Raw genomic sequence first — 10,506 nt, 5'->3', positions numbered from 1 at the left:
TCCAGTTTAATGAGGTGAGGGGTTCTCCAATTCTTCTCCAGTCTCAGTGCGAACTGCTTGACCACCTTTCGCCTCTGACCATCAACCGGTGCGATAAGCGCACTCCATGCACCCGCAGAACTCCCACACATGCTATTTCCATCTCCCCATCAAGGTGCCACATCTTCTTCAAACGGAATGGTTCCTTCATAGGGAACCAGCCCATCTTCGAGATACAAATCCTTCTTCCCGTATAGGCTAAAAACATACAAAGAATAAAGGAATGAGTTCTAAAGAACTCGTAAGAAACAATCATATATCTCATCCATCATCCAAAAATGCCATGATACAACAAGAATATGAATGAATGCAAAACATGAATGATGCTATGATTTCTAACTATGCAAGTCTCTAATAGCTGACATGCTTTAAGATAAACACCAGCCCTCCTCTGGGTAAGTCTCATCACTCTGATCCGGCAAGGACTGGTTACCTCTGTAGGGATCCAGGGAAAAAGGGAAAGTCCACACTTGGCTCACAAACCATGGTTAGGGGTTAAGTCCACACTCTCTCACCACGACCATTGGTAATGAGTACTCGGCGCATGTCCTGGGTTTCTAATCCAATGCAAGGTCATAATGGTTACATGTCTACATGAAGTCCAGATACATCCCCTATGGCACCGACCAACTCGGTTCAAGTATCCTTCGCAACCTAGGAGTAAGAATCCTCACGGATGGCTACCTCTGTTGGACTCTACTCCATAACCCTATGGTCATCCACATATCATTGGGGCGGATGCTCTCATGATTCCTCCCGACACCCGGTCCGGTCCTTGGACATCCATGAGCCCAACCCTAACATATGCAACCCTACCATTTCATGACCAACAGTGGACCACCAAGTCACATCACTGTCATCACGGGTCACTCGGTTTCAATTCCCCTACCGAAAGGGTAGTAGCATGTGGGGTACCTAGCCATGCAATCTAGACTCATCCTAACAATGTCATCAATTAATCATGATAGTGCTGAAGGCATCAGCAGGCTTGTGTCCCATTCCACAAACCTCCGATAACATCAGCCAAGATATCCCAAAAGGAATACCCCAACTATCATAATCATATACCAACTACCACCATCTCATAACAATCACAAACCATAAAGTAAACATGAAATCAAAGTAAACAGCAGTAGTATAACAGCATTATATATGAAACTACAGCAGTTTATATTGGTACAGATTAAGAATAACAATTACTAAATCAACATGCTGAAGTATACATAAATAGATAAGATAGACTGTCCTTACTTGCATATACTGAAACGTCCGTAAAATGGAATCCAGTAATTATTAGTAGACTTTTCTTTTAAACATTAATCACCTAAACACAGGGTTATTAGAATATATAAGTCACATAAACCAAATTGAATCAAAACCGAAATCTATTTGGTCATCATTTACCACCCGATCGCTTGTGCCGGTCGCTTAGGTTAAGCGACCGCCACTAGTGACCGCCCCAAAAACAGTGAGCTTCAATCCGAAACTCAGGCTTCTGATTACTCGATTTCAATCCGGTTTTCGAGTAATCTCATCCTAAGTCTCGAATTAAACACTCCCTAAGCCAAAAGGGTAAGAGAAAACAATCCCCTATCATCAGTGGATTATCCCTAACCCTCTCCTTGATTGGATTTACCATCTCACAGAAGGAGGGTTCCGTTTATGGTTATTCCATCTCATGTAGATTAAAAAAAAAGGGTAAAGAATAACCAAGGGGTAATCACAGTGACGAGGGAAAAAGGGTAAAACCAAACTAACGGAGATAAGAGAGTAGAAAACGAAGGGTTAGTTCAATACCTCACACCGAGAAAGCCGAGAAGAAGAGAACCGATCCTCCAAACCACCGTCGCATACTCCGAGACTCTTTCGGATCTTCCCCGCAGCCGTCTTAACTCCCAAATAAGAAATAACGAATAAAGTAATCGTTAATGAGACGGAGGTTGCCTTTTATAGAAGTCTCTGGGGCAAAATAGGGCAAAATCCCCCAAACAGACCGGCCGGTCGCTTGGGCCGGTCGCTTAGGTTAAGCGACCGCCACTAGTAACCGCCCCCATGTAATTTGCCATACAAGGGTGCTTTTACTAGGGGGTTGATACCAAAGGTCAACCTAGCCCTAAATAAGAGATGGGGGAGATCTTACCTTCATTCCGGACATCTCTGAACGACACTTGACTTCCAGAATTTCCCACGCCAGCCAAGGCAGGCTTTTCAGACATAGGATCCAGATCCATGGGTCCTGGGTATGGATCATGGGCTTCAATCCGGATACTCCACAAGTTCACCCGACTAGACCTTCGGGTTCTCGGACCTGGAATACGGATCTCGGGTTAGAAATACGGGGGGTATTACAGATAGACTTGGGCTCACGGGCGCTTAAGACCGGTAACCAACCCGTGAGAGGACGTGAGAGCTTCCCGTTTACCATATGTGGATAACCAATAGGGTTGATGAGTCCGTAGTCGGGGACTATGAGGACTCTAGTGTGAAGGATACCGGAAAGGATCGCCAGGGGCGAGGAGTGGACGTATCTGGATCTGACTTGATGTAGCTGAGTAGAAGACTTGCATTTGGCTAGGCTTTAACCCTGACATGCGCCAGTACTTAGACTAATGGTGATGTGAGAGAGCGGTGACCTATACCCCCAGCCATGGAATGTCCCGAGGGATGCCGGACCCACTACCAAAAGGCGTTGTGTGATTGACCTACCCAAAGAAGTATGGTGCTATGACTTAAAGCATGTCTGCCAATAGAGACCAGCATACCTAGAGTTAGATTCATACATTCATTGTTTTTCTCATACCATATTGCATTTATGTTTGTTTTGAAATCCTGCCATTTATGTTATTATGGATTTAACTGCCTTACTGGGTTTCTTTCGAAACTCACTCCTTTTGTACCATATCTGTTGTTAGACTTCTCTACAGGTTTGAAATATGATGACGGTCCATATAAGGAAAGGCAAGGTGAAGAAGATGAAGATTGAAGATGAAGAAGAGCCGACTGAAGATGTGGATTAGATTTCTCTTGTTTCTTCTAGACTTATCTTTTACTTTACTTGTATTAGCTTAGAGCTTTACTTAGATTTCGATCTACCTTCCGCATATGTTGTGGAGTATATTTCCGCTATACTCTACAGTTGTCTTTTGATTTGGTATCATGTTTTTGCACTCTGATATTCTTAGTGATTCTTTTGAGATCCTTTCTTGAATTTTATTATTAACTTATTAGAATACAATGATTTGTTCTTGCTTTTGATTTGTTATTGTGCTAAATGGATATGATCGTTCCTAAACTTGATCTTTTGGGCTGTGGATCACACTCTCGGGTATGCCAGTTAGGGTACCGGCTGGGAGGATGTGACAGTTTGCCAAGCTAGGACTTCCTCTTCTTGCCTGGACCAAGGATGCAACAGACCTTCCACCTCCAGATCCGGATATCATGCATCATCTTGACGATTCTCCTCCCTATTCTCCTCTCAAAGGATTCAGCTATGAAGAGCTTGCCTTGAATGCAAGTTTGATCCTTCTCCCGGAAAAGCTGGATAAAGAGTATGGAATTGCAGAGGATTTTGTACTTGCAGAATGCTTCGCAATCCCTAAGGGAGACAAACAAATGATAACATATGTTTTCCCGACTCTATTCTTCTTCTTCTTCTTGAATCTGGGCTGCTTCTTGACTCTGTGTTGCTTTTGGCGAAGCTACTTTGATCACCGATGATGACTTTCCTTTTTGACTGAACGAAGATTGTATCTCAACACTTGTTATCTCATATGTATACTTGATGTAAAGGTTGGCCCCTTCTGGTCGTTTAAAGGAATAAAGAATTAATCTTCATCTTTGAACTTTGTCAATCACTTGAGTCATTGTTGCAGTAGGTCTTAGTTGTTTCAAAACAATGCCTTGACTTATAGATTTTCGTAGAAATTCAATAAGTTTTGAGAAGGAACTCACTCAGGTTTTAAACCGATGCCTTGTAGAAGGTACTCACTCGGGTTTTAAACCGATGCCTTTACTTAAGAATTTTTGGAGAAATTCAATAAGTTTGAGAAGGAACTCACTCGGGTTTTAAACCGATGCCTTGTGATTTAGTCGCTGGATCTGATCTTGAGTGTTGTGTGATGCCCCCAATCAAAAGATAGTATGTTGAAAACTGAGAATTGTATTGATTGAGTTTTGTTACATCATGAATGAAAATGTGAATCTCTTCAAGGATAATATTTCTTCAAATGCCTGGCATTCCATGAACGATCCAGCTCCTTTTGGGTTGTCATGTTCTTAGCTTATAAGCTCCCGAACCGACCGGTTTAATAACCATATATGGACCTTCCCATGAAGGGTCCAATTTCCTTTGATGGCGTGGATTTGAAGCTAAGGTATTTCTCAATACCAAGTCTCATGCTATGTATCGACGATTCCTTACTCGAGAATTATAATGTGACGCTATCCTTCATTGATAATGTTGAGTTCGCGCTATTGCTTTTGCACGAACTTCATCTAACAAGTCAAGGCTGTCTAGCAGTCCTTGTTCGTTCGCTTTTTCTTCGAATTCTCTTTCCCGTAGTGTTCTAGCCATTACTTGGACATGTACCAATGCTTCAGATCCATAAGCCAATTTAAATGGAGTTTCTCCTGTGGGTGTCCAAACAGTAGTCCGATAGGCCCACAGTACATTTTGCAACTCTTCGACCCACAAGGCTTTATCAGCTTCGAGTCTTCTCTTTATTCCCTCAAGTAATGTTCGGTTTGTAACCTCTACTTGGCCATTGCTTTGGGGGTATGCCATTGATGACATACGATGCTCGATCAAGTAAGTCCCACAAAATTGTTCAAATTGTGGGTTATTGAATTGAGTGCCATGATCGGTCACGATTATTTTTGGCATCCTGAACCGATATATGATTGACTCGAGCACGAACTTCTCCACCTTTCTTTCTGTGATGGTTGCCAGGGTGCTAGCCTTGACCCATTTGGTGAAGTAGTCGATTGCTACTATAAGATATTCCCTTCTGCCCGACGCCTTGGTGAATTTTCCCATGATGTCGATTCCCCACGTTGCAAAAATGGGGTCTAGAATCGAAGTCAAGGTTTCAGCTGGGCGTTTAGATACTGTAGCATGGATTTGGCAATTGCTACACCGACGAACATATTCCATAGCAGCTTGCTGGAGCTTAGGCCAATATAACCCGAGCCTCAAAATTTTGTGTGCCAGGGCCCGACCGCCCATGTGAGCACCACAAATTCCTTCATGTACCTTGGCTAGGGCTGATTCGGATCCTTCGAGACCCAAGCATCTCAACAGGGGTCCGGAATAAGATGTTATGTATAGCCTTCCATTCTACATAATGAATCATGCGGATCGCACCTTTATTAATCTTGCTTCTTTTGGATCTTCTGGTAATTTATCATCTCTCAGATATTCTATGATCCGATCCATCCAGCAACCTTCTGCTTCAATATAGGATATTTCTGTCTCCTGATAACTTGGGAAGGTTATTTCTTCTGTAGACCGAAGGGTCTAAATTCTTTTCTTTGGCATTGGCTAATCTGGATAGCTCATCTGCCATTGTATTTTCTTTTCTTGGGATCTGACATACTTTCAGATTCCCTGAATTCTTTCTGCAATACTTGCACAATCTCTTGATATTTTTGTAACCAGGGCTCTTTAACGCCATACTCCCCTTGAACTTGATTGACAATAAGCTGTGAGTCACTAAAAATAGTCACATCTGCTATCGCCAATGCTTTTGACAATCTAAGTCTAGCTATTAGGGCCTCGTACTCTGCCTCATTGTTACTTGCTTCGAATGCAAATCTTAATGCATATCTAATTATAAATCCTACTGGACTCTTCAGGAGAATTCCAGCCTCTGCTCCTTGCTTGTTACTCGAACCATCTACATATACCTCCCATACGGTCGGAATAGTGGGTTCGGCAATTTCCTCCATCGGTGCAGTAGTCTCTACTACGAAATCGGCCAATGCTTGAGCTTTAATTTCCGTTCGAGGCTTAAAGCTTACTTGGAACTCACTAAGCTCAACCGACCAGGCTACCATTCTTCCAGACAAATCAGGTTTACGGAAAACTTTGCAAAGGGGAAAAGTAGTAAATACCTCAATTGGATGAGCCTGAAAGTATGGCCGTAGCTTTCTAGCTGCTATCATAAGAGCCAGAGCTTGCTTTTCGATCTGAGAATACCGTGTCCCCACATCGAGTAGTACGTGGCTGACATAATAGATTGGCCAATTTTTTTTGTCTTTTTCCCGAACAAGGACTGCGCTTACCGCTGAAATAGATGCTACTAAATAAAGCTGTAAAGTTTCTCCCTTCTCAGGTCGGGACAATAGCGGTGGTCTTCCCAATGTCTCCTTCAGGTCTTCGAAAGCTTTCTGACATTCCTCAGTCCACTTTGCCTCCTTATTGCCCCACAAATCTTCGAGTGCTTTGTAAAATGGTAAACACTTTTCTCCTCGCTGTGAAATGAAACGGTTCAACGCGGCTACTCTCCCCGTTAAGCATTGCACATCCCGAACAGTTTTGGGGGCTTCCATATCAATCAAAGCTTGTATTTTGGCTGGATTAGCCTCAATACCCCTTTGTGATACCATAAAGCCCAAAAATTTGCCTGACGAAACTCCGAAGGCACACTTCTTCGGATTCAACTTCATTTGGTATTTTCGCAATACTGAAAATACCTCTGTTAAATCTTCAATATACCTCGTCCTCGCAGTGCTCTTTACCAGCATATCGTCAACATAGGCTTCCACGTTCTTCCCGATCAAGTCTTTAAAGATTTTGTTGACGGCTCTCTGATAAGTAGCCCTGCATTCTTTAGGCCAAACAACATGACTTTATAATAAAGCTCTCACGATCAGTCATGAAAGCCATAAATTTTTCGTCCTCCTGATTCATGAGGATCTGGTTATATCCTGAATATGCATCCATGAAACTCAATGTTCATATCATGCTGTTGCATCTATCAATAGATCAATCCTAGGCAACGGGTAACAATCTTTAGGGCAAGCCTTGTTGAGATCTGTGTAATCTGTACACATCCTCCATTTGCCATTTGCCTTTTTAACCATTACCACGTTGGCCAGCCAGATTGGGCATTCAATGGGTTCAATGAAACCAGAATTCTTCAGTTTCTCAACTTCGCCCCAAACGGCTTCGTACTTTTCTATGGAGAAATTCCTCCTCTTCTGAATAACTGGTTTCACCTTTGGATCTATCCAAAGTTTATGCTCTACAACTTGCCGATCAATTCCCGGCATGTCGTCCGTAGACCATGCGAACACATCACTATTTTGTTGAAGAAAAGACTTCAACTCCTCCTTGAATTCTTCCAGCTGCTCAGACCCGATATAAGTAACTCTTTTTTCATCATCGGGATACAACTGAATTCGTTCCAATTTTTCTACCGGCTCGGGCCTTTGCATTTCTGCCTCGTCCCGATCATCTCGTACCTCAATTGGTAGCGCCGTTACCTTTCTTAGGCCCTCCTTATCTTTTAAATATGCAACATAACATTGCCGATCAATTCTTTGGTCAGATGAAACTTGACCGATCCCCATCTCTGTCAGGAATTTTATTTTTAGGTGCTTCGTTGAAACGATAGCTCCTAACTTTGATAAGGATGGTCTCCCGAGGATGACGTTGTAAGCCGGGAGCTCTCGAACCACTAAGAAATTTACCCGAACGGTAGCCTCCTTAGGGAAACTTCCAAGTGACAGGTCTAATTGTACTGATCCTTCCGCTATTGCAGATGATCCTGCAAAACCATATAGATGCGTGGATGATGGCTCCATCAAGTCCTCATCCACTTTAAGCTTTTGATAAGCTTCATAAGATAAAAGGTCTGCAGCAGACCCGGTGTCAACCAACACCCTATGTACTTCACGGCGTGCAATCTCTACCTTGATGACTATGGCATCATCATGAGGTAAACAAACACCTCTTTCATCCTCCTCGCCGAAGGTGATCGAACCCTCACCATTCGGCCTCTTACGCTTCTGCATCTCTCCGGTCCCAACGAACTTGGATTTTGCTTTTAGCTTCCATGGGTGACCGAGTAGCATCGATCACCTCCTTACCTTTCTTAGACTTAGGAGCCTCCGCCGGTTGTTCTGGGCTAACCGAACGGTCCCTTTTGTTACCCGCGTCTCGCGGTTCTTCTCGTCTTCTTCTGACGAAATTGGACAAATGTCCCTGAGATATTAATTTCTCAATATCTGCTTTTAGACGTCTGCAATCATTGGTATAATGACCGTAATCCTTGTGGAAACAGCAATACCTTTCTCGATCCTGCTCCCCAGGCTTGGTGGGAAGCTTTGGAGGCCACTTCAAGATATTCTGCTTCTTGATAATATTCAAAATATCAGCCTGAGGAGTATTTAGTGGAGTATACTCACTTTTACTAGGAGATCTTTGCCGCCACGCCTAATGAGGCTTTTCGACTCGATCGCGAACATTTTGTTTCTGCTTCTACTTGTTATCAGGAGCCTTCTATTCTTTTGTAGAGGCTTTATTGTCCCCCTGGCATGCGTCTAGGATCTCGGTGACTTCTGCCTGCTTTTGGCATCTCTCGCACTCGGTTCAAAGATAAGTGGTAGGCATATCTTGAAGTAATAATTCCAAGAGTTGTCGGTTAGTGAGTCCAGTGAACAAAGCAGTTTTAGCTACTTGCTCATCTAGATTCTCTATCTCCATCGTTACCCTGTTGAATCTTTTCAAGTATTCCCGAATCGATTCACTCTTCCCTTGTCTAATAGTAACAAGGTCTCCTCGGTTTTTTTTATTTGGATTCCACTCTGGAATCGTCCTATGAATTTGCGCGCCAATTCATCGAAATCCAAGATCTTTCCCCAAGGGAGATTCCAGAACCATTTTTGTGCCGCTCTGGTTAAGGACGAATCAAAGACCCTGCAAAGAATTTCATCAGAATTACCCACAACTACCATAGTCTGCTGATAATAACTAATGTGGGCTGTGGGGTCTCCTGAACCATCGAATGTGGAAAAAGTTGGCAGACGGAAATTATGAGGAAACTGATATCTGGCTATAGGGCCGGCAAATGGAGTTTTTCGAATAACCGAATAGATATCATCGGTTATTCTCCCTCTCGCCAATTGTCTGAGCTTTTGATTGATATTGGCCAATTCTTGACCAATATGCCCTGACCGATCCCTGACGACATGATCATTACCTCGAGGAACAGGATCATTATCTCGAGCAACGCGTCTGATAGTTGGTGAGTGAGTTCGTACTCCTGCTACCAACCTTGTATTTGAATCGGTCGTACTTCCTTGCGGTCCGTCAAACCGATCGTCTCACCTAGGGAGATCTTCAGTTCTCCTAGGTTCTCTTTCTCGTAACCGGTCACCATCCCGAAAATTTTGTCCGACATTATGTTCATTGATCAGTCTTTGATCCCGCTGTGATGTGCGTCTTCCTGCATCACGATGATCGGGTGCTTGTGGTATCACCACTTGTCTGGTTAGCACACGGAGTGCTTGACTTACCTCCAACATCTGGAGTTTTAGTTGATCCAGTTGGTACTGGAGTGAATCTAAAGGATTATTACCTCCTTGACCACCATCTACTTCAAGGGGTCGACTTCCCTGTGGAATATCCGGATTGTTCACTCCGGAATTTGGACGCCAGCATCTCGCTGTATAGCAGCTGCTGCTGCTGCTGTTGCTGATCTAGTCACCATAGCTTTCTGAAGCGTTTCCCACAGACGGCGCCAAATGATGCGTCCAAAATCTGCTCAGGCCTTAGATCTCCTAAGAATGACCTGCAAAAACGAAAGTAAGATGTGGCCCGACCGCTGGGATCGGGAGTTCACCTCCGAAGGCTAAGTCAGTTGATGAACTTAATTACAAACAGCTCTGTTGGATCACACAGCTAAGGAATGAATAACGAGAATACGATTCAGATTGTAAGCATCTGAGTGTTTTCGTTCGTCCCTCCTACCTGGGTAGGTGATGTCTTATATAGAGTGTACCTTTGAATCTCCTTCGTTGGATGTATTTGAGCCTTCTTTGGATAGTTGTTGAATCTCAACAAATAGATCTTTACTAGGTTGGACTAGTAGATGACTCCTTTGATGATACCATCGTTATATGGTAGTTATCCATATAATAGTGATGAGTGACAGCCGCCAAATACTATAGCCGCCTTTAGGTTTATTAACCTATTCAGATCGCATTGGATTAGGGCGTGCTTGTGACTGAGTTAGTTTTCTTCCTCAGCAAGCTATCTCCCAGATCCGGCTCGCTCAGGAGCGAGTTGATTCCCTTCATCCTGATCGGAGTCGAGGGTCGAACCAAGTCTGAACCAGGTTTGGTTATATTTTCTCTATATCAATTGGCAACCAGCAAAACGCAAAATCTCAGCCAAATTTCGTACCTTGGCTTGGATAAGATTGAAACACAAATCCAACAAATAATATGGGCATTAGCGGTGTT

This window comes from Hakea prostrata, chromosome 6, assembly GCF_041222555.1.
Source record: "Hakea prostrata isolate BN-2017 chromosome 6, UWA_Hpros_2, whole genome shotgun sequence".
Classification (NCBI taxonomy): domain Eukaryota; kingdom Viridiplantae; phylum Streptophyta; class Magnoliopsida; order Proteales; family Proteaceae; genus Hakea; species Hakea prostrata.
This window is presented reverse-complemented; position numbering follows the sequence as displayed.